The 24870-nt window shown below is 37.2% G+C and overlaps 1 pseudogene; it reads right to left on the reverse strand.

The window, feature by feature from the left end:
- Positions 1-12762: 12762 nt before the first annotated feature.
- On the reverse strand, positions 12763-22260 carry LOC118491483 (annotated as a pseudogene).
- Between the last annotated feature and the right edge of the window lie 2610 nt (positions 22261-24870).

Here is a 24870-nt window from a genome sequence, read left to right on the forward strand (position 1 = left end):
TTTTTTTTTTAGTAAGGGTATGTAACTTTTTGACCCGATCTGGTAGTGTACTTGAAACGAATATAAAAGAAATCCATGTTGACGTTTAGGTTAAAAGGTTATAAATCTAAAAGGTTATAAATCTACCGGGTTTTGTATGGTTTATGGCAATAGGTTTGAGTATGGGATAGGATTTGATAAGGTTATCTCATTCTTCAACCGCCGCTCCTCCTCCTTCGTCTCCGCCCTCAACCGGTTCATCCACACTCATATCCGAAACGTTAACCCTGGCTTAAACCCAACAATCAAGAAAAAACTCTGCTCGAAACACGAAAACCGGAACGACGGTGATGGTGTAACCGATCGCTACGAGACACAAAATCTTAAACACCTGAATAAAGCAACGTGTTTTGTAATTAAGGGTTCATCCCTACAAAACCTTTTATGTAAATATGGGTTTATCCTACAAGTTATGAAATAAAAATTCCAGTGTTTGATAACTTTGATATTTTTCATGACACACGATCCTAATGAAATTTCCGTTGCAAAAGTTTTAATAAACAACGGTACCACTTGAACTGTTCATGACTCCCGTCCAAGATAGGGTCGGGGGTTGTGACAGAAGGTTGTATCAGAGTCACTGCTTTAAGCAAAATAAGTATTGTAATAATACTTGAAGATTAGAAGTTAGGAAATAGGTAAAATATTTTTTTGTTAATTACAGATAAGGTTATTGTAATCCTAACAATATATATATATATATATACGATTTTTAGAGTTCGTTGTTATTATTGTTTTTGAGCAACAGTATGAGCGATAAAGAGATGTCAGAAGCTTTTCCGAACATATCTGTTACTAACACTGATATGGAAATAACTGGTGATCAAGCCGGAACCCAAACCAGATATGAAGAAGACATTGACAAACCAATGGTGTTTAAAGCACAACCATTAGCAAAAGTACCACTTAAGAAAAGAAGGTGGCATTGGAAAGGCAAACGAGAGAGAAGGAGAAAGAAGAACCGAACAGTAGTAGTACATCCACCAACTGAAGAAAATCCACTCCCTACACCAATGCCAATATCAAGGGAAAATCTGGACCGTCGTTTAGCAAGTTATGAAATATTCAAACCAGTGCCAAAAGAAATTAACACATGAATCATGATAGACCTAAATATGCAGCCCTATTCCCAAATACCAACAAATCACTATCTTGCGGAATTTCGTTTTGAATGAAGCTTACATCGAAATGAAGATGAAACTAATCACTACTTTAAGATTCGTGTGAACGAATCATTCAAGGATCTAACTTAACAATTAAAATTTAGTAAGTCTATAGAAAAGGTTAGCCACTTCTACATCATCTTACCCTTAAAATAAAATGCAAGTGTTGGAAAATTCTAGATTGGTCTCAAAGACAAGAAACTTAAAAGAAGAATCTAGAATACTCATTACATGTTCACGAAGATTAGGGTTATTGGATTTTATCATCCCCAACTATTAGCTATTGGCCGCTGTCAACCTCAAATATCACTTTGACGCCCGTCACCCCCAAATATCACTTTGACGCCCGTCACCCCCAACTTAACAATTAATATGTTCTGTCACCACATCGTTAATTGATCACTAACTTTTGATTATGTTACTATACTTTTGGGGGTGTCATAGGGATCTTAGGAAGGTTTTAGGGATCTTAGGAATGTTTTAGGGATCTTAGGACACCCCCAAAAGTATAGTAACAGGATCAAAAGCAAGTGATCAGTTAACGACGTGGTGATAGAACACGCTAAGTGTGACAACCCGAGATTCCAAGGACTTTTCTCTACGCGTTACTTATTTCACGATCCTGTTTGGTTTACAATTCGCTTCACGTTTTAAGATGCGCATGTTATATGAATGATTATTATGTTGATGGTTACATGTAAATTTGGGATTGTTTTAATATGTTATCATAGCATGTTCATGAGTATCTCTAAATTATCAACATAATCGGTCCACTAGCATATACACATATTAAATTCAAAGACTTGACATACTCATGCATATCACATCTCAGCCAACTTCAGAATTCATGTATACTCACATATACAAAGCCAGACCTATTAATTAATAGTTAAGTACAGCTCCTTTTAATCGATATATATGCGGCCACTTTAGTCTACATATTCTGTCACTACATCAATTCCCAAGTTCAGACTTCTTTGATTGTTTTACATCTTTGCTGACGAAACATGCTCCTAATCAACTTTAGTGCTCGACGACGAAACATGTTCCTCATTAACTCTAGTATTTGACGAAACATGTTTTTCGTCATTAGGGGTGTTTCGTTGGCCCAGACTTTCTTTGAAGCCCAGGAAGGGCCCAACTCTTTTACGCAAACATAAACACACGCAGGGTGTTTTATCTCACCAAAACTCACAATATCTCAAACCCTAGCACTCTCACTGGTCCTTGTGAAGTCGACGACATCAAGAAGGAGAGCCAGTCTAGTCGCCTAGTTCGTTCGTAGGGTTAGTGTTCTATTTTCATTTCATGAATATGCGATTGAAGATGCTATGTGATGTTGTTATGATCATTGGTTCGATGAGTGTTTTGTGTGTGTGTGTGTATATATATATATATATGTATGTGTTGATTGATTGTTGGCTGCGTTCATACGTTTCGTAGAATGATTAGGATGACTTGAATGTGATGAAAGCCGGGTAGTGATCATGATTATGTGACTTGGTTAAATTGAATATTGATTTTAATGAAAAATGGCAATTGATGATCGATCTGTTATGAGTGGTATAATGTTGTCAAATGATAAGATTGGTTAGAAATGGTAAATGTTAACTAGGGCCTTGATGATTGCTTTGTGTAACTGTTAATGGTGACTAGGGTCCTAGGAAAGCGTGAGATGGTAACTGATTTGGATCTGTAACTGTTCGACGAAACTTAGGGTTCTTTGTCATAGTTTGATCTCGACGAAACACAGTGTTTTGTCACATACTCAACCCGACGAAAGATTGACATTTCGTCAAATCTGTGACGACGAGAGACTGGTATTTCATCGCCGATAACCTCGACGAAGGACTGGTGTTTCTCATATATACTCGCGACGAAAAATAGAAGTTCGTCGAGTGTATCTTTCGCCGAGAAGCTTTGTATGGGCAGTAGGTTATGATGTTTATATTAATTGCGTGTGTAATAAAGAATGGTTTGGTTAATGGAACCCTGATACTACCTGTTAATAATGATTAATTATGAATGAGGAAACATGGGTTGGTCTTTATGAATGGCACATTTGACTGATAAGTACTATTACTAATTGAACATGTGAATTGCGGGTTGGTATGAGCTGAATAGCTGCTATGTGTTATGTGTTGATTTGCGATGGTCACATGGGAGGTGGATTTGTATGTGAATTAGATACGTGATACATGTCATGCAATGATCTTGATGATGAATGCAATCTGTATTAAATACATGACCTATTTGATTGAGAAACTGATTCTATTGGTAACCACGATAGGGTTTGGTTGACCAACTGGGTACGGGTAATGTAACGTAACATACCGAGCAAATCTAAGGTGAGTTCACTGCTCTTTTTCCAAGCATGCGTCCCGGGGAGGGACATCGGGTAAACGTTCCGGGGAGGGACATCTGGTAAACGTTCCGGGGAGGGACATCTGGTAAACGTTCCGGGGAGGAATGTCGGGTAATGGGTTTGACTGGAATGTTAAACCTGGGTTGTTGGTTAATACACGTCTATATCTATCACTCAAGTCCTTCCTACCGATTGTTGCTTGTAGGGCAACGGGGTATTAGTCAGTAGCACTACTTAGGTTTGGCACCCTCACATCGCACCGAGGAGGTCGGGAGTGAACTAATGACCCCCATCTTGACCATTGCTTTGATAGAGGCAATGGGGTTTAGGGCAAATAATCTGGAGCCATCGGCGGTAAGCGTGTGATTAACAACAATGAATCTGTGAAACATTTTAATCTGGTAACTGGCAACTAATCACGTTAACAAAACTTTGAACTCACCAGCTTCGTCTGACACACTTGTCTGCATGCTTGCAGGTCTGTAGGTTTATATCATGGAACTTGATGTCTGGAAGGCTAGAGTGGTCATGGGTCGAGAAACATGGAATCGCAACACAAGTCTAATGGTTTTTGAACACGTGGTTTATGAAACGCTTAACAAGTGATTTATGCTTCTGTTGTATACAATGAATTATGTTTAACGTTTGTAATACTTTATGTTATTGAATTAAAGTTTTTATTTAAAATATTGTTATGAGGTCAATGTGATTGGTGGCTAGATCCTGGTACGTCACACGTCCCGCGGGGTTTCCGCATGTGGTATTTTGAGGGTGTGACACTAAGTGTTAAGTTGGGGGGTGGCATGCGTCAAAGTGATAGTTGGGGTGGCAGCAGCCAATATCCAATAGTTAGGGGTGATAAAATCCAATAACCCCGAAGATTAATATATAATTTCTTAAAACCCAAGACTCTTTGGAATAGAAAGAAATAAATAAAGCGATCTAAAAGAGTCTAAGATAATGCATATAGTGGTAATATACAAAATCGAAATAAAAGTACATTTAATTTGTCATTATATATCTTAGATGCATCGTTATAACTAGTGAGGGTCAATCATGATCAGTTATTATTAATTGAAGCCAATTTTGATCAATTAAGGAAACGTAAGTGCTTTTTGTAATCTGACTTTGTGTTTCTATCAACGAAAGAACATAAAAAAAACTAAATTGTAGCTTTGTTTTTTATAGAACATTTGTCAAAGACATGATATTTTTCTTTCAATACATCTACTAGATATTTAATAACAACATATTATTTTATAAAGGATATATTATATTATACTATATATAAATTTCAAGTGTTGGTTCTTATCAAAACAACTTTTTCTTGATTTAATAGGCTATATATATATATATATATATATATATATAGAGGAAGGTTAACATACATTACGGCTTAACGTATATCACGTACGACTGGTAATTACGCACGTTCATTTTAAAATCACGCACGTTATAACTCAAAAATCCAAAATCACGCATGTTGAAATACAATAATCACACATATTGAAAACATTAATCACGCATGTTATATAACAAATCACGCACGTTGTTATACGTGAAGTACGTTAAGCCGTAATGTACGATATACTTTATATATATATATAGCCTATTAAAATTAAGAAAAAGTTGTTTTCATAAGAACCAACACTTGAAATTATTGTAAAAAGTGTGTGTTTTGTGAGAAGTGTAGTAAGGAATCTACACCTTTTGATCTATAATCTAATGGTTGAGATTCTAATAGTAAAATTGTAAATAATGTTTACCATTAAAATAATTAATTTTCTATATTAAGGGTATAAAGGTAAATTTAATATTTTCAAATTCAAAACCCCACATCCAATGCACATGCAAGTTCCCCCGTCTTTTTTAAACGTCAATAACTTTTTACACGTGACTTTTTTTTTCAAAAAATAATTTACACGATAATAACGAGTGTTTTTTATTTTTAATATGAGTACCATATTGCTATACTTATATAGAGAAAAAGTTTACGTATGGATCGTATGTTTCACTCCATGGTGTTTTGTCTATATTGTTTTAATTGTATATGCTGTTTTAATTCTATAGTAATTCAAGACGTTGTGTTTTACAGTAAAACACCATGAACGTATATAAGACACCATAATATTGCAAATACCATTTACATTCAATCTTGTTTTCTATGGTGTTTTATTTTACAAGACACCATAATCTGTTTTGAATTCCTAAAATAAAACACCATAGAAAATAAGACTGAAAGATGGAATGTAAATAGTATTTGCAATGTTATGGTGTCTTATATACGTTCATAGTGTTTTATTGTAAAACACAACGCCTTGAATCACTATACAATTAAAACAAAATAGAGAAAACACCATGGACTAAAAGATCCGATTGAAAACGTAATTTTTTTCTCTATATAAGTATATGGTGCTTATATTAAAGATAAAAAACACTCGTTATTATGGTTTAATTTAAAAAAAAATACGTATAAAAAGTTATTGACGTTTAAAAAAGACGGGGGAACTTGCATGTGCATTGCATGTGGATTTTTGAATTTTATCTTTAATTAGGTTTATTTATTAAATTCCTTAATTGCCCTTATCCTAATAAATTAAATAATAACATGTGTCCTCATCATGTTCGTTCTTATTCTTCTCACAAATTTAACCTTTTTCTACAGAATCCTAAACCTATATATATATATATATATATACACTCAAGAGAACTACCATAAACATTGTTAGTTGGGTGGTCTGACTAAATTTCTATTGTTTTTCATCATAGTGGCTCAGGTTCAAACTTTTTTTTATGGACTTAAAGTTTTATTTTTTACCCTCTTTTGTTTTTCTTTTTATTTTTATTTTTTCACTTCTTTTGTTCTTTTTTTCATTTTTATTTAAAGTTAAGGTAATTTATTATCTCTTGTATTTTTTGGAACACACACCAGCTATTCCCAAAAAGACCAATTTCATGCGCTAATACAAATCCAAACGAAAAAAACAAAAATGGTAACTCTGGAGGATGAGGTATGAGAGGAAACAACTGTATCACAAAAGCAACAAATATTTGTTGTTACTTACTCACAACAGATGCAAACATCTCAACCTATCCAAACTCCTCACATATTCTCACAAAATGATTGTGTTTTAAGCACATGTGAACCACATCAAGAGGGTAATGACTCAATTGAGCATTTCTCCTCAAGCCCCTCCCTAGGGCTGATTCTCTTCATTCACCACCACCCACCACACTTGTACTATCTACTATACAACCATTGCTTGATGCAATTAATAAAACTGTTTTTCACAATCCTCTCAACAACAAATCACTAAGAATGTACCTCATCAAGTGACTAGGGCAAGTTCAGGAATCATTGCTAGCCCACAAGTAGAAAAGGTGACATCTCTTGTGTCCCAAGGGACACTTGAATATTTTTCAATTGAGGCAGCTACTACTACTGTAGAAACAACAGTTTCACAGTTTGACAGTAACTATCCTAAGACCTATTTGAAGGCAACAACTGTTGAGTCTACAATAGTACACTCTATAACAGTTGGAAGTCCCCAGTACTAAGAAAAAGGGGCACCTGGTTCAAAACCAGGTACAACCACCTTTGGTGGGAATTCAGATTATCCTATTAGCTCAGGTGATGAATTAAGATACAAGGAATTGACGGATAGAGTGTCCAAATTAGAATCTTATGTGGCTGAGATAAAAGACATGCTGAAGATCTTGGTACAAAACTCTAAGCCTCCTCTAACAAATGCAAAACTCATAGAAAAAGTTGCTCCCCGTTATTCACGCATGAAGATCGTCGTATGTATGCTCAACTTCAGGTATTGGTGCTATAGTATAGGTAGGAGTACATTATGGCAGGATCCGTCACCTTCCATGCCCAAGCTTATCTTCAACTACAAAAGCAATCTGCAGATGCCACCCATAACATACACATGGAAATGATCAGAAACATGATTGAAGCCACGTTCAATGATACACAAGCAGAGATTCAAACCATAAAAGATCATCTTCTTCAAGCTACTGGCACTACTCCAACACCTAAGTATCCTACATATGATGCTAAAAAGGGGGGAAAGTAGTGATAACCTCAGAAAGCTTCCACCACTAAATCTAAGCAAAAAGGCCAAAGTATCTCAAAACACTACTCAACCATCTCAAACCACTGTTCAACCATCCCAAACCACTGCACCCCAAACATCTTTTGGCATTTCAAAATTGCCAACAGATGTTACAAAAACACCACTCACCACATCGCTACCACCTATCCCGGAAACCAGAAAAAGAAAAATGATAACTTCACCCATCAAAACACCTATCAAATCATCCTCCACCGAAACAACAACATCATCACTCCTAGTATCATCACCATCTCTTCCATCTGCAAACCTTCCAAGGTCAGCCAGTGTCACTGAATATTTGGAACTCAAGAAATGGCAAGCTAAAAGGATGGGTTTGGAAGGAAACCAAGGGAAGGATGATAAATAAATCATGCAAATTCTAGCAGATGAATATAGAAAAGTGAATGCCTTACAAGGGTATGCCACAATGATCTGCAGAAACTTATCCCATGATCCTATAACTAATGCAGATCTTAAGAAGCTTCCCAGAGAAGATTACCTTAATTACATCATGGAAAAGAAACCATATGATGTTGATAAGGAACAATTCACATGATGGCTAAATGAATCCCTACTAGATGAAATGGTGAGGATTGAAAGGTTGAAGCTATTACATGATATCAATCCTTCACCCCCAAACTGTAAAGATGGCAAGAAACCAAATGACAAAAGGGCTCTGAGGATTAAAAGAATGAAGGAAGAATTGGCTTCTGCAAAAATGGGCACCATAAAGACAATGACAAAATAGAATGAGTCAACAACCCTTGAAAACTATAAAGAGCTGGAAATAAAAAGTGAAAAGGATCCCTCATTACCCAGAAAGCCTGAATATGATCAACTAGACTTACCTATAAAAAACATTGGTTGAACCTTCTGAGTTCCATCATCAAGAAACATCTCAAACGCTGCAAGGGACTTTCTAAAAAGAATATTTGGAAAGGAGGATGAAACCAGGAAAAAAAGATCTACTTGACACTATCATGGGAAGACCCGTGTCCCCAAACTCATCTGCAATAACTATGGTCCCGGCAAATCCCCTTAGTCTTAAAATTCTTAAATGGAAATCAAAAGATAATACCCATGAATTGACTTTGCTTAGGGGCAATGGGGAGGTGCAAAAGATCTCAATGAAATATGCCTCAGGACTAAGAATTAAAGATCTGCAAGACCTAATCAGTCTTCCACTAGAAAGGGATCCAGAAGACGCTAATTCTCTGAACTCTGAATTACAATTCAAAGGGAAAATCAGAGAATAGTTGATGAGGAATAAAGATTGATCAAATAAAACATCTGTTTTGGCATCATCTGTTCTAGGGGGAGATTGTTGGACTTACAAAAGAACAGATGATATCCAAAAGTCAAAGCATGAAAATGAGATCAAGAAATAAACAGTTGATGAAGCATGTCTTCTCCCAAAGCTAGTGAATCTTGAACACCTAAATCGGAGCATATGTTGAAGACAAGCAAACATCTGTTCAAAGCCTTGGAACCGTTGTTCATGAAGAAACAAGGTTTATTCAAGCCTAAAGTCTGTTGAAGCAAAGGTCTGATGAAAAAGATCAAACATCTATATGGCCAAACAGATGTTTGGATCAAAGCAATAGAGGATAGCCTAAACAGATGTTTCCCAATGTAACAATACTTGCTTTGTATCAGTGTTTAACATAGTTAGATCAGTTGTTTGATTTGCACACATGTTTGCAACATTTGTAGAATCTTTTATATTAGGAATCTTAGATGTCACTATCAGGGTGATGTCAGCCAATCATTAAAAGAGCTTTCTACTTAGTATAAATAGATCTCACCTGTTAGAGATCTAGTTCATCACTTAACGCATTCTCTTTTGTACGAATAGTTTTGTGAGTGATCAGGCTGAGGGGAAGATTGTAGAATTATTCTGTAAAACATTTGAATCTTATAATTAATGAAAAATAGTTGTTGATAATATCTTTCTACTTGTGAATTTTATTAGTTATCACAATCACTATTGCTTGTTTTATCTGAATTAATTTACAAATATCAACCTCAGATCCTAACACCATCAAATTTAACCAAGAAGAAATTGTGACGTGTCGCTCTATTAATATGCTAATTTATGGTCACTTTATTTTGTTAAATATTATTAAAATATCTTTGTAACCATATTTTTTTAATGACTTTCAGGTCTTTATAGAATACTACCCAACAAATGAGCAAGTTGTCTTTTTGGAATGTCTATGGGAAACTAACAAATTCATTTTACTTGAGAAAAAGATTAAACCTGAGAACACAAATCTCAAGTCGCAAAAGATGTTGTCGTGTGTCAAGATTCATCTACAGTAGAGTATTGAAACCATTCTTGGTGATAAGAATATGTGTGTATAGGTGTGAGTAGAAAACCGAGTAACTCAAATGAATTAACCGAAACCGATGGTTTTAGTTATGACTTTTTGTAACTATTTATATGGTTTGGTTATTGTTATATGTGTATAAATAACCAAAATAACTAGCACTAAAAACAACCTTTATTTTTTTCTGTAAATAATTTGTATATGTCAAAAAGGTTTTGTAATAGTTTTTATTAGACAACATATTACTTGTTGCTTATTCTCCTTCAGTTTTTTAAAGAATGCTAATTCCAAAGTCAACAATTAACCAAATTAATAGAACTTTAACAACCAAATAAAGCAAACTGTTTATAACCAACGAACTGGTTATGAAAATCTTAAAATCAAAGTATTGGTTATAGGTTCGGTTTTAGCCAATAACCTGACCAGACCCATGTTGACCCTAATTGTGAGTCATCCAAAAGTGTTCATAAACCCAACATTATTCCTTTTTTTAGTCTAAAAAATAAACCAATTGTTGTAACTATGGACAAAACTTGTGAAGAAGACCCTGCTACCATGAAAACCGGTAATCTTTCGTCAATGGAGGGTCTTATTAATGAATGTAAGCATGAAAGATCAATCGGGTGTTCTAGAATCTTTCGTAAAAAAACCCGAAACAGGAGCATTTTACATGTTCAAGTTTACCGGCTAATAAAGATTTACCCAAGCGAAACCCAAGAAAGTGGCATTTATATAAGTGAAGAATCCAAAAGCTACAAAGGCTAATGGCGCAAGGCTTCTTAACAAGTTAAGTGATGATAGGGGTAATGGTGAGAAAGAAGATCCATTTTTCAGCTTGCTCAATAGGGGGATCTAAAGGGATAATTTTATATTTTTGGTGGATAATTTAAGTAGTTGTTTTAGGGTTTTTTTGTTTGATATATAGATGTTTTAGGTGAAGAAAGTCCCGTTATAGATATTTTTGTTTGATATATAGATATCTTAGTTTAAGTTATAAATTTTAGGTTTAGTATCATATTAGGAGTAGAGCTTAGGGTCATAGCCAGGGTAGGCAATGGCTAGCTTTACCCTAGTCTAGCATGGGCTATCACCCAAGCCATGCTTAAACTAGATAGGATTACCCAAACTCCAAAGTCGACAATAATGATGACTAGCTGATACCCCACCCATTACTTGATCACGGACATAGTTCTAGTTAGTCTCAGAGCCAACGTGAGTTATCATGACTATTTCCAAAAATGTTATAATATATTCGTAGTGTCCAATTGGTTTTAAAGAGTATGTTGAACGCCTGCACAGGTTCGTAAGGATACATGATACTTGTATACTTAACGAGGTGTTGTTGAATCTTGGGGGGGGGGGGGGGGGGGGGGCCTGTAATGCCTACATCCCAGCAACACATGCTCATACTTATTTAACGGCAGGGAGGGGCAGAAATGCCCATAGCCCGATGGTTGTGTTAAAACTTAAAACCAAGGAACGCAATGATGCCTATGGCCCAATAACACAACCCATATTGTGTATACATATACTCTCAATATGGTCAGTAAATGTATATCATGAGCTTACTAGCAATAGTTGATGTCATTTTGAGTAAATGTGTCATAGGTAAACCTTGATGGAGTCACTACGGCTTCTTGGTGATAAGGGACATCAGAGATCAAGAATTTCCTAAGTGTTATGTTTTTGTAATTAAAAGCACAATGTAATCAAGGATCCAAAGTTACAAATAAAAGTTTATGTTTCTTTCCGCTATTAAGTCTGTATCAATTGTGCATGTTAACCCAGGATCCGGGTGGGGTGTTACACCATCTCTTTTAAATATTGGAACGTGAAACAAAACATTTCCAGATGCAACAATAGTCATAGAAGCAATGTCTTCTCTGCTCGAGAACATAAAATGAAAAACTTTAGGGATCACTCAGCAACATATGCTCATACTTATTCGACAGCAAGGAGGGGCAAAAATGCCCATAGCCCAATGGTTGTTTTAAAACTTTAAACCAAGGAACGCAGTGATGCCAATGGCCCAATAACACAACCCATATTGTGTATGTATAAACTCTCAATATGGTCAGTAAATGTATAGCATGAGCATACTAGCAATAGCTGACGCCGTTTTGTGTAAATGTATCATAGGTAAACCTTGATGGAATCACTAGGGCTTCTTGGTGATAAATGACATCAGAGATCAAGAATTTCCTAAGTGTTACATTTTTGTAAGTAAAAGCACAATGTAATCAAGGATCCAAAGTTACAAATAAAAGTTAATGTTTCTTTCCGCTATTAAGTATGTATCAATTGTGCATGTTCATCAGGGATCTGGGATCTGGGTGGGGTGTTACACCATCTTTTTTGAATATTGGAACATGAAACAAAACATTTCTAGATGCAACAATAGTCATGGAAGCAGTGTCTTCTCTGCACGCTTGAGAACATAAAATGAAAAACTTTAGGGATAACTCGATTAGTGTAGCTCTGATACTATAGGGTTGCAATATTCCACTTATTGAATAGAAGAACAGATTTAATGTAGAAAAAGATAACTAAAAGAAATATAAGAAAGTCGGATGATTTTATTGATCACAACCTAAGCCCTTAAAATAGGCATCAAATTACAAGGGAACAAAAATATTTCAAATAGCTAACTACATTTATTTTAGGAACTACTAGCTAAAGACCTGCTAACCACCTGACTCAACTAAAAACTCTCTTGACCAGCTAACTCTTCTTCCAACGGTTGTTTAAGAATTTGAGTTATACTTTAGGAGATTTTGTATGTAGGTCGTTATTCTTTTCAGTCCACTACTGCTTAAACTGTAATATTGAAAAGTAGGGCTATTAATATGATTAAGACGAACAGTATAAAGGTCATGATCTTCACTTTCGATCAGTAAGCTACTAGCTTCCTTGTAGTTGTCTTGACTGATCCAAGGATGCTTTTGAAACTTCCTCAAAGTTTGAAGCTCTATGGTCACTTCTTTCATGCTAGGTCTCTGCCCACCTACTTGGTTAAGACATCGGCATACCAGGTCCCCTGCTGCTTTCAACTGCTCGACGCTTGCCTCATTTACCACTTGATGATCAAGAATTTTAGTCAATCGTTTTTCCTTCACTGCCTTCACAAAATATGTTGCAAGATTTCGGTCATCTGGGCATCTTTCCATACTGAGGGGTTTTTCATTTGTTAATAGTTCTGCAAGAACCACTCCGAAGCTATATACATCACTCTTGCTTGTTAGGTGTCCTGTATGAAAATACTCCGGATCTAGGTATCCCAATGTCCCTTGAAGTGGTGACTTGGTCATGGCCCAACGGGACTAACCTTGAAGCACCAAAATCTGCAATTTTCGCCGTGTAACTGTCATCCAACAAGATATTAGTAGACTTTACGTCTCTATGTATGATGGACATTCTAGCATTTGTGTGAAGATAAGCGAGTGCAATAGCCGATTCATGTGCTATCCTTAAACGATTATTCCATGACAGCCTCCCCATGCCCTTTGTTTTGTCATGGATGTGATGATGAAGAGTGTCATTAGGGACAAACTCATAAACTAGTAATGGAACGTCTGTTTCCAAACAACATCCTAATAGTTGCACCACGTTTTGATGATTAATTTGTGTAAGAATCATTATTTCATTTATGAATTGTTCCCTTTGTCCTTGATCCAGTCTTTGGGACTTCTTGATTGCTACCACACGCTTATCTGGTAGAGTCCCTTTGTAGACAATACCGTTACCTCCTCTACCAAGAATCCTATCTTCTGCGTAGTTGTTGGTTGCTTTTTCCAGTTCTTCAGCTCGAAAAATTCTCACTGAACCAACACCAAAACCTCCCTTGGTTTTGAGTTTATTTTCCAGTAGTACACCTCCGTTTTGCTCGAAGAATTTGTCTCTTAGCTTAACTAGCTTCCACTTCTTGGTGGTGAAGTACAACACTGACAATCCGATCATTATTGCAAGCAATCCGACCCCTATACCTATAATTAGTGATTATAAGTTACCATTATATTTCAAAAGAAGAAACCAAAGATATTATTAATGCATGGAAGACTAGGCGTTGGTTAATTAAAATTCCAGCTAATTACCAGAAGCTAATAGACGCATTGAAAGTGGTTTAGGTCGACAACCATTTTGAACCTTGGCATCACCATAATACCCTCGTTTGCATTTGCATGTGTAGTTCCCTGGGGTATTAACACAAGTTCCATAACATGGAAACTTATTTTCCACATCGTTACATTCATCAATATCTACAAATTAATAATCAGAAGAAAATATCTATCAGTCATCAACATGATGGGTCATATGATATATAGCATTACAAATAATATTCTCGATCTAAGGGATCGAAATCTTTAGGTTAGGTAGCGTTGCCTAAGTTAGTTATGGCATGTTCTTTAAGATCCTTAATTATTCAGAAGAGTGTCGTCGCTTGATTTGAGATCGATCTCACGCATATGCATACCATGAATAAAACCTACGATTACCTGCTTAGATTTTTGTAATGCATGTTGGCCACAAAACATTACATGATAATAGCTAGCATTACAAGGATACAAGTAATGAGTTAAGTTTCCGTGAAAATAAAATAAACGTATGAAACGTACGAATTGAAAGAAAAGTCAAAAAAGTGGCAGTGTCATTTTGGTAATTATCAGTAACTTCAAAATTACTCTACTAGAGTAATTTTAAGCTTCTGTAGAGTAATTTTGTAAATATTCATGTAGAGTAATTTTGGTCGTGTAGGGTAATTATCAAAATTGTAGGGTAATTATCAAAATTACACTAACTCCCCCCCCCCCCCCCCAAAAAAAAAAAAAAAAAAAAAACCTAAAAAAACTTAAACCATTGTAAATGTTCATGTAGAGTAATTTTGATCGTGTAGGAAAATTATCAAAATTGTAGGGTAATTATCAAAATTACACTAATCCCCCACCCCCAAAAACCTAAAAAACCTAAACCACCCCCCCCCCCCCCCAACTAAAAGCTAAAAACTAAACCATAAAGCTAAACCCCATAACTAAATTCTAACAAAATTACTCTACAAAACATTTTCCAAAATTACTCTACTAGAGTAATTAATTACCTTACATTTCCCAAAATTACTCTACAGATGCTCAAAATTACTCTACAAGACACTTTTTGCTTTTTCCCCAGTAATTTTAAAGTTGCTAATAATTACCAAAATGACACCGCCACTTTTTGCTTTTTCCCTCAATACGTACTTAATATTATTTTTATTTGATCCCTTTACCTACAAGTAATTTACTGAGTTTGTCATGATTCATCAATGATGGTCTTAAGGATATGAGGAAGGAGCCGAGGGTATGCATCATCACCATCCTCGTCATCCTCCAACTCTCTCTTCTCAACATTAGTGTTACATCAAATTTTTTATATCCTATTTTTTTCATCCCAAACCATGGAATTCGATCCTTTTCATCCCAAACCATTTTTAAAATAAAAAATAAAATAAATAACTAGAGAAGAGAAGAGAGAGAGAGAGAGAAAGAGAGAGAAAAAAGAGAAGTGAGAGATGCAGTATGATCCGGACCATATACCCATCCGAAGATAGTTGACATTTTTTAAAGAGTAAATTGCTAAAATCGTCCCTGACGTTTGTTCACATTTGCTAGATCCATCCAAAAAAGTTTTTTTTCTCATAGGAACCACTGTATTGGTTAATGTTTGCTTGGTCAACTCTTGACCGAGTAAGATACTCACGTGTGTTTAATGTGGACTCAACAAAGTGGATGTCATGGGTATCACACAAAGGCTACAACGTGGGGTTACGTGCTTTAATTGTTAATTGCAGTTTTTTTTATTTGTTTCCAGTATTTAAGCAGTAGGAATAGCTTTATTTGTAGAGCACCTTTTCAATTATTCCCTTGTACTCGTATTTTCAATTTGAGAAGTAAAACCCAGAAAATTGTCCCAAATATCGCTTCTGTTGTGCATTGTTTGATCTCTGATTTCACCAACACTTGGTATCAGAGCTTCAAGGTTCAACGTACATGCCCAAATACCCCCGTTACAATACGATGTCAGTTGTGGCGACTACCTCTTCAACACCGAAGGAAACTAATTCAGTTTCTCTTCAAATTCCGACACTCACACCAACAAATTACACTACTTGGGCCATCAAGATGGAGGCTGTGATGGATGCTCAAGGTTTATGGGAATCTGTCGAACCGGTAGACGGAATTGCGGTCGACGAGAAGAAGAACAAAACTGCAAGAGCATTTATCTTTCAAGCGATTCCGGAGGACGTCTTGTTGCAGGTGGCAAAGAAAAAGACGGCTAAGGAGATCTGGGAATCGTTGAAGACGAGATATGTTGGTGCTGCTCGTGTGCAAAAGGCACGGTTACATACTCTTACAAGTGAGTTCGAAAAGATGAAGATGAAAGATGGTGAGTCGATTGACGAGTTCGCTGGAAGATTGAGTGGGTTGGCTTCGAAGTATAACAGTGTCGGTTCTACACTTGAAGATGAAAAATTGGTGAGAAAATTGCTGGATGGGGTCCCGGATATGTATCTTCAACTTGTTGCCTCTATGGAGCAATATTCGGATGTGGAGACGATGCCGTTTGAAGAGGCGGTTGGCCGATTGAAAGCGTATGAAGACCGTCTAAAGCTCCGTCAAGGTAACTCGAGTGGCGACAATGGTTTGTTACTTACAAAAGCAGACAACCACTTGAACACAAAGAGAACAAGCAAGACTCCATTCTCGGGTAGCCGGGGTAGAGGTTCGTTCTCAAATGACCGGGGCGGTAGATCGAGTTCAAGGGGGCGAGGAAGTACTCGAGGTAGAGGTAACCGGGGTGGTTACACAAACACTCATGACACAAACAACCGAAAGCCAAAAGATAGGAAACACATTAAGTGTTTCAAGTGTGATCAATATGGTCATTATGCCTCCGAATGTAATGAATTGAAAGAGCAGAAGGATGAAGCCAATTTTATTCAAACACAAGAAGAGGAGCATGCTTTGCTATTGAGTGTGCATGGAGAGCAAGTTAAAGATGTGGTTTTTTTGAATGAAGACAAAGTATTTCCAGCCAGAGACGATAATGACAATGAAATCTGGTACCTTGATAATGGTGCCAGTAATCATATGACGGGGGAGAAGACATTTTTCGCCGAACTTGATGGTAATGTGACGGGTCAAGTCAGATTTGGAGACGGGTCGAAAGTACAAATAAAAGGAAAAGGAACAATTTTGTTTAAGTGCAAAAATGGAGAGCAGTTAGTATTGCCAGACGTCTATTTCATTCCGGCTTTGAATAGCAACATTTTGAGCTTGGGGCAGATGACGGAAGTTGGGTACGAGGTGAATATGCGGAGTGATTATTTAAAAATGCATGATGTAAATGGGAGACTCATGATGAAGGTACAAAGATCAAAGAACAGGATGTATAAAATTGCTCTCAAAACATCACAACCTGTTTGTCTTGCAACAAAATTAGATAATGAAGCTTGGCTATGGCATTCAAGATTGGGGCACATTAACTTTCGCAAAATGGAAGAAATGGCGAGAAAAGGTATGGTACGGGGAATTCCGAGTATAAAACACCCAACACAGCTTTGTGAAGGATGTTTGGTTTCGAAACAAACCCGGCAATCGTTTCCGAATGAAGCACAGTGGAGAGCAAAGGAACCACTAGAACTAGTTTATGCGGACCTCTGTGGTCCAATCACGCCTCAAACAGCAGGGGGTAATCGATATTTTCTCTTGATTGTTGATGATTTTTGTAGATTCATGTGGGTGTACATGATTAAAACAAAGGACCAAGCATTCATGGAGTTCAAGAAGTTTAAAACACTTGTCGAGAAACAAAGCTCCTACAAAATCAAGACTCTTCGAACTGACCGAGGCGGTGAGTTCACATCACGAGCATTCAACCTATTTTGTGAAGAACATGGTATCAATCGGCAGTTAACGGCACCCTACACACCGCAGCAAAACGGTGTTGTAGAGCGCCGAAACCGAACAGTTCTTGAAGCAACCAGGTCGCTATTGAAGACGATGAAAGTGCCAGATACGTTTTGGGGGAGGCAGTTCGTCATGCCGTTTATGTCCTGAATCGGGTGAGTACGAAAGCATTGAACAACATGACGCCATACGAGCGGTGGAAAGGAAGAAAACCGACACTCCAACACTTGAGAGTGTTTGGTTGTGTGGCATATGTGAAGAAGTTCAATGAAATCACGAAACTTAGTGACAGAAGTGAAACTATGGTGTACCTTGGTGTTGAAAAGGGAAGTAAAGCGTATCGTCTTTACAATCCTAAAGAAAACAAAATTGTGGTGGGCCGTGATGTAGAGTTTGAAGAGAAAAAGATATGGGCCTGGAATTCGATCCATGTGGGTGAGCCCACATATGCATCTGGGAGTTTTAATGTGCAGGTCAAAATTGGGAGCAATGAAAGTCAAACCCAGAATGTCTCAGAAGAATTTTCAAGCCCTAGCTCGCCATTGCAATATGGTGGGTCATCCCCTGCCACAATTTCACCTGGCAATCAGCAAGATGATGGTTCAAGTGATTATTCTATTAGCTCACAACATTTTTCAAGCAACGATTCAACTGGTAAACATGCTCCGTTCGATGACACACCTCCACAAGGGCAGAGAAAAATTCAAGATGTCTATCAGAACACGACACCTATGAACGAGAATGAGGTACGTGAGTTGTATGATAGAGAATCTGAATTATTGTTGATTAATGATGAACCATTAACCTACAAAGAGGCAGTGATTGATAAAGATTGGTTGGGGGCCATGAAAGAAGAGTTGAACTCCATTGAAAGAAACAAGACCTGGTCTCTAGTTGAATTGCCAAAGGGTAAGAAGGTGATAGGTTTGAAGTGGGTTTTTAAACTGAAAAAGGATGCAGAGGGTAATGTCACCAAACACAAAGCTCGTTTGGTCGCCAAAGGGTACGTACAGAGAAAAGGTGTCGACTTTGATGAGGCTTTCGCGCCCGTTGCCAGGTTAGAAACTATTCGTTTACTATTAGCATTGGCAGCAAAAGAGGGATGGGTTGTTCATCATCTTGATGTCAAGTCAGCATTCCTTAACGGTGATCTCGAAGAGGAAGTATATGTATCCCAGCCGGATGGTTTCGTGATTGAGAAGAAAGAGAATTGTGTCTATAAACTCAGAAAAGCGTTGTATGGGTTGCGACAAGCGCCAAGGGCATGGAATGCTAAACTCGACAAAACACTAAAAGACATGGGGTTCAAGAGATGCTCTCAAGAACAGGCTGTGTACAAACTCCAGAAGTCAAAATCTGATCTTATCGTAGGTGTCTACGTTGATGATCTTATTGTAACAGGGGCAGACGAGACGAAGATAAAGGAGTTCAAAGAAAAGATGAAAAAGGTGTTTGATATGAGTGACTTGGGGAAGCTAAGTTATTATCTTGGAATTGAAGTTGAACAAAGTGAAAAAGTAATTGTTCTGAAGCAAACTGGATATGCGAAAAAGATCTTAAAGTCGGCTGGAATGTTGGAATGCAACCCATCAAAATGGCCCATGGAACCGAAGTTACACTTGACCAAAGATGAGAAAGGAGAAGCTGTTAACCCAACTATATATCGGCGACTTATAGGAAGCCTTCGGTACTTACTTCACACGAGACCAGATCTCAGTTACTCTGTGGGCGTTGTGAGCAAGTATATGCAGGCGCCAAAGGTATGTCATTTTTTAGCCGTTAAACAAATCCTTAGATACATAAAGGGTACAGTCGGATATGGGCTGAAATATGAAAGGGGAGGAGATGGCAACTTGATTGGATTTAGTGATAGTAGTCATGGGATGGATTTGGATGATCGCAGAAGCACAACTGGAACTGTTTTCTACTACGCAAACAACCCGGTTACGTGGTCTTCTCAAAAACAGCGTACTGTGGCTCTCTCCTCCTGCGAGGCAGAATTTATGGCAGCATCGGCTGCAGCGTGTCAAGCTTTATGGCTGAGAAGTCTGCTCAGTGAATTAACAGGTATGGAACCTCAAACTGTGAAGTTACTTGTTGATAATGAATCCGCTATTGCTTTGATGAAGAACCCCGTCTTCCACGGGCGAAGCAAACACATAGATATAAAGTTCCACTTCATAAGAGAGTGTGTGGAAAGAAGTCAGATTCGGGTAGAGCATGTTAGTGGTGAAATGCAAAGGGCTGATGTTTTGACCAAGGCACTACCTCGGATTAAGTTTGCTGAAATGAGGGCATTGCTGGGAATAAATGATGTTGGGGAACAAGCCAACATTAAAGGGGAGAGTATTGGTTAATGTTTGCTTGGTCAACTCTTGACCGAGTAAGATACTCACGTGTGTTTAATGTGGACTCAACAAAGTGGATGTCATGGGTATCACACGAAGGCTACAACGTGGGGTTACGTGCTTTAATTGTTAATTGCAGTTTTTTTTATTTGTTTCCAGTATTTAAGCAGTAGGAATAGCTTTATTTGTAGAGCACCTTTTCAATTATTCCCTTGTACTCGTATTTTCAATTTGAGAAGTAAAACCCAGAAAATTGTCCCAAATATCGCTTCTGTTGTGCATTGTTTGATCTCTGATTTCACCAACACCACTGAGGTTTCAAAAAAGTTGCTAAATCCATCCAAAATGACTAATACTCTTAACAATACAAAATTGATAGAGGGGTAATTTAGTCATTTTTTTAATTTATTTAATTTACCAAAACATTTTCATATAGACTGAGCTAACAGCCTTATTTTATTTGACAGACAATTTGTTTTTGTTGTTCTTGTCTCCTTTTATTTTCTTTTCTTTGATGGAGACTATTGGGACGGTATGGTAAACCTTAAAAATAACTGAAGCAAAATAAACCAAGATTGAGCTAGGGATTTCAAGCACCTAGGACAACTTGGATCACTCGTGTATACTCACTATTGGGGGTACATCTGAATGACTTTTTTAGAAGTATTGCTATGAACAAGTTCTGTGTTTGAATAAGGTCGTAATTCCGGACAAAACACGAAAAAAATATCAGGATTTGGGTTGGGTCTAAATGTATCGGGTCGTAGACGCTTTAGCTTGCCTAACGCATTTAATAAACAGGTTATATGCAGGTTGTGTTGTTTAAAAATTGGTTGACAAGCCATCCTGTTTTAAGTTACTACTTTCAAATAAATAAAATCAATAGTTTATAAGTTCAAGCCGTCACATGTGTGGGTTGGATCGTATATAATGGGTGACCCGCCAACCCTTTTATAATTGAATTTTAACAAATAAAAATATACCATTTATAATGGGTGACCCGCCAACCCTTTTTAAATTAAAGTAGGCAACAGCAGAAATGAAGAAACTTGGTTTCTTAATTATTACCTTGGCAGCCAGGAGGTAAATAAGGATTCCCCTGATAGCCTTGTTTGCATATGCAGCGGTAGCCGCCTGATTCCCTAGTCGAGTTAACACACTGGCTATTCGAATTAACGCAAGCAAAACCATCCATTGCTTCGGCTTCAGCACAGCTCAGATTGCCACCGATTGCCCATTCAAGAACTATTGGGACCGTAGCTTCAATTCTATCGCTGAGATGAGGGTCTCTCAAATCCGCTGAACCGTTGAAACTGAATACATCCCCCTCACCCACAAAAGCATATGATCCAGAAGGAACTTCAACAACCGGCCTACTATCGTTTGAGTCCCTTAATCCTCTAAGCTCAGTCTTATAGAAGCTTATATCCTTGGGTATGGATGATTGACAACACCCGCTCCCAGAACATTCGTTAGCTATAGCGTCATCAACACTTGAGCAAATGGTCATACAACCTGTCGACACATTCTTGTACTTTGTTTCCGAGTCCAGCCAGGCATAATCATGACAACCCAGGACTGTGAACTTATTTACTTTCGAGAAGGTGTACGGTGAATTTGTATAATTCGAGACAATACGATATTCAACTGTAGCCAACAGGTTTGAAGTGCGTAGTGTCGAATCAGATATTTGTACGACATGATTATAATCGCCGTTTCTTAGAAACGCTTTTGGAGGGTTAAAAGATGTGTTGCAGTAAATCTGGAAGCCAGTGCCTATAGAACAATTTTTGTTGATGCCCATACCAAAAGGGTAGGGAACAATTAAGTCTCCGCATCGGCTGTCACAGCCTGGCTTTGCTAAGTTTGTAGCGTTAACGATGTTGAAAGTTTCAGGGGCGGGATTGGTACCGATTGATGCTGTGAACGGGAACATTAAAACTACAGCACACATGATTATTAGAACAAGTGTTTTCATGGCTTCAGATTGATTATCGACTAGTGATCGATATTTGAGTAGTCCAGTCTCAGTCTGAGTACTTATATAGGCCGCAACAAGCAACATGAATCTTCCGAAAGAAAAAAAAATAATTCACTATATCTGGCTTCTCTACAATGTTGTATAACATAATAAAATACATATATATATATATATATATATATATATATATATATATATATATATATATATATATATATATATATATATAGGTAGGGGAAGGTTCATTTGAGAAGAAAATTTAATTGAGAAGAAAAAGAACAAAGGGTAATTTTGTAAAACATTAAATAGTTTTTCACTTATCTCATTTATTATCATTTTTGACTAATTAATTAGTCATAAAGACTATTATCCTCCACACTAACTTTTTTTGCTTACACACATCAAAAAGTTGGCCTACATATTTCGAAATTCATCCTACACGTTGAAATTTATCTTACACAACTCGTAATTTATCCTACACAATTTCTAATTTATCCTACACTTTAAATTATTTTATTTTATTTTTTTGAAAAAATATATATTTTGAAGATAAGTTACAAAAAATTTAATATATTAGCTATTAAAGAGGAAGACTACGAATTAATGACCTATGTAGATTTACCAATGTACCCTTATAGTAACATTAAATACTTATATTAAATGAAGTAAAATAAAACATTCTTATTTGTTGAAATTTGTTCTTTTTTCTTCTTACAAAAAATTTCTTCTCATTTGAACTCTCCACTATATATATATATATATATAGGTATCTTATTGATGTCTCCGATCCGGCTTCAAGTCCATATAGCCACAATATTAGTTAACCTGTCATCATTAATTAAACTAATATACAAGATTGTAAATACCGACACAATTAACAACAAATGCTCTTGACTACGATTACAACCATCTAAACAAAAACCCAAGACTGACTTTTACCTTTACATGAAATGCAACTGATCAAACATAAAATGACGTTAAAATAAAAATGACAATAAACGACTGCTGAAAGACCTAATGCATTCGAATTAATGACTTGATTGTTGGAAAATCAAAGATCGAAGCGTAATTAACGCATCACATAATATTTTGTGAATAACTAGCTATTCACGACCCTTTCTTGTATTATCAATAAAGTGAAAACCACACATAACGTGAGTAACTCAAGCTTAATAAACTCGCTGAAAGTGCAATATAGCTTAAAGGGTTAATTGTAAAAGGGTCCGGAGTCAACCAGCTGTAGTGAACAGCAAAAAAGATGAAAGAGTGTCAAGTCACATCACACTTTATGTGTGATCACTCAACTGCAAAAGAGCATGTGGGAAGTGACACCCTTTTACCCTCAGGTCCGAAGCTATCAACCTACCAAAAAGGGCAAGCCCTCCACTGCGACATTGGATCACTGGTCAAAGATTTCTCTTTATAGTTGGTTCTTTCCCTATAAATGACATTGTTTTGTCATTCAGCCCAACACTTCTAGAAATCTCACTTCCTCTCTTTAGAACTTGTGCTTCACTTGTTCTATTCTTCATTCACTCCAACATTATCACATTGCATTCAAACGTTCTGGTTGAACATCCTTCAATCCAGAATTCAAAGCAATCAATAGTAAAGTGATCCAACCCTACGTATTGCATACGTAGGGGGACCCCACGACCTGTGTTAGGCAAATCGAAACCCTTGAACCCTTTTGCCTAGCTAGTCTAACCACTATTATTTATCTTATACTTGTTGTAGCAACAAGTTGGCGCCCACCGTGGGGCTACGCCGCTAAGTTTATTGTAAAAAACCAGTAGTGTAGCTCCAACTTCATCGTGTTCATCATGTCTGAAAGCGAGTCTCCAGGTGAGGTGAATCAAGTACCCCGTACTTCAACACCTAGTGCTGGCCAAACTCCACCGGCTATATCCACCTCATTTTCTACTCCGGGAAGCACTCCAACGGGAACCATGTTCCTGGAGTTCTCTTCCTTTCAGACACCAACCCCTTCTCGTTCAGGGGTTCCTTCTCCTCAAATCGGTGCAACGAGTACACCAACACCTATCGATTTAACACCCGACGGAGTAGCAAGCAACTTCCTACATTTGAGATCTTTTCTTAACCAGTATGTAAGCCGAGAAAGAGAAAAAGGAGTAAGAATAAGGCTGGACTATGATGAGCCTAAGCCTTTGTTATCACCAGGGCCACCCTTACCTCCTTTTGGTAGTTCACAACCCGCTGTATCCCGGAACGAAGCTGGTCCTAGTCATCTTCCACCTAATCCAAGCCCATACGCTGTCGGACACCAGATCCAATTGTTTTCCCTTTGTTCACCTCTCAGCCGGTTGCAACTAGTGCACCGTTGGGTCATGAAACAACTTTAGATCAACTTTTGCAGTCACCAGCTTCAAGCCTTCCTCCTCTCATGTCTACGACATGGGAACAAGCCTTAGTTGTTTTTCCTATGGCTCGAAGTGCAGCCATGAGTACCCCCATGGGAATGAAGTAAATGGTTACACCTGAAAGCCTTCAAGGCTTTAACATGATGCCACAAGTGATGGCTCAAATGATGGCACATTTTCCTTGGCAACACTTCATCACCAA

The sequence above is a fragment of the Helianthus annuus genome, chromosome 4 (assembly GCF_002127325.2).
Source record: "Helianthus annuus cultivar XRQ/B chromosome 4, HanXRQr2.0-SUNRISE, whole genome shotgun sequence".
NCBI lineage: Eukaryota > Viridiplantae > Streptophyta > Magnoliopsida > Asterales > Asteraceae > Helianthus > Helianthus annuus.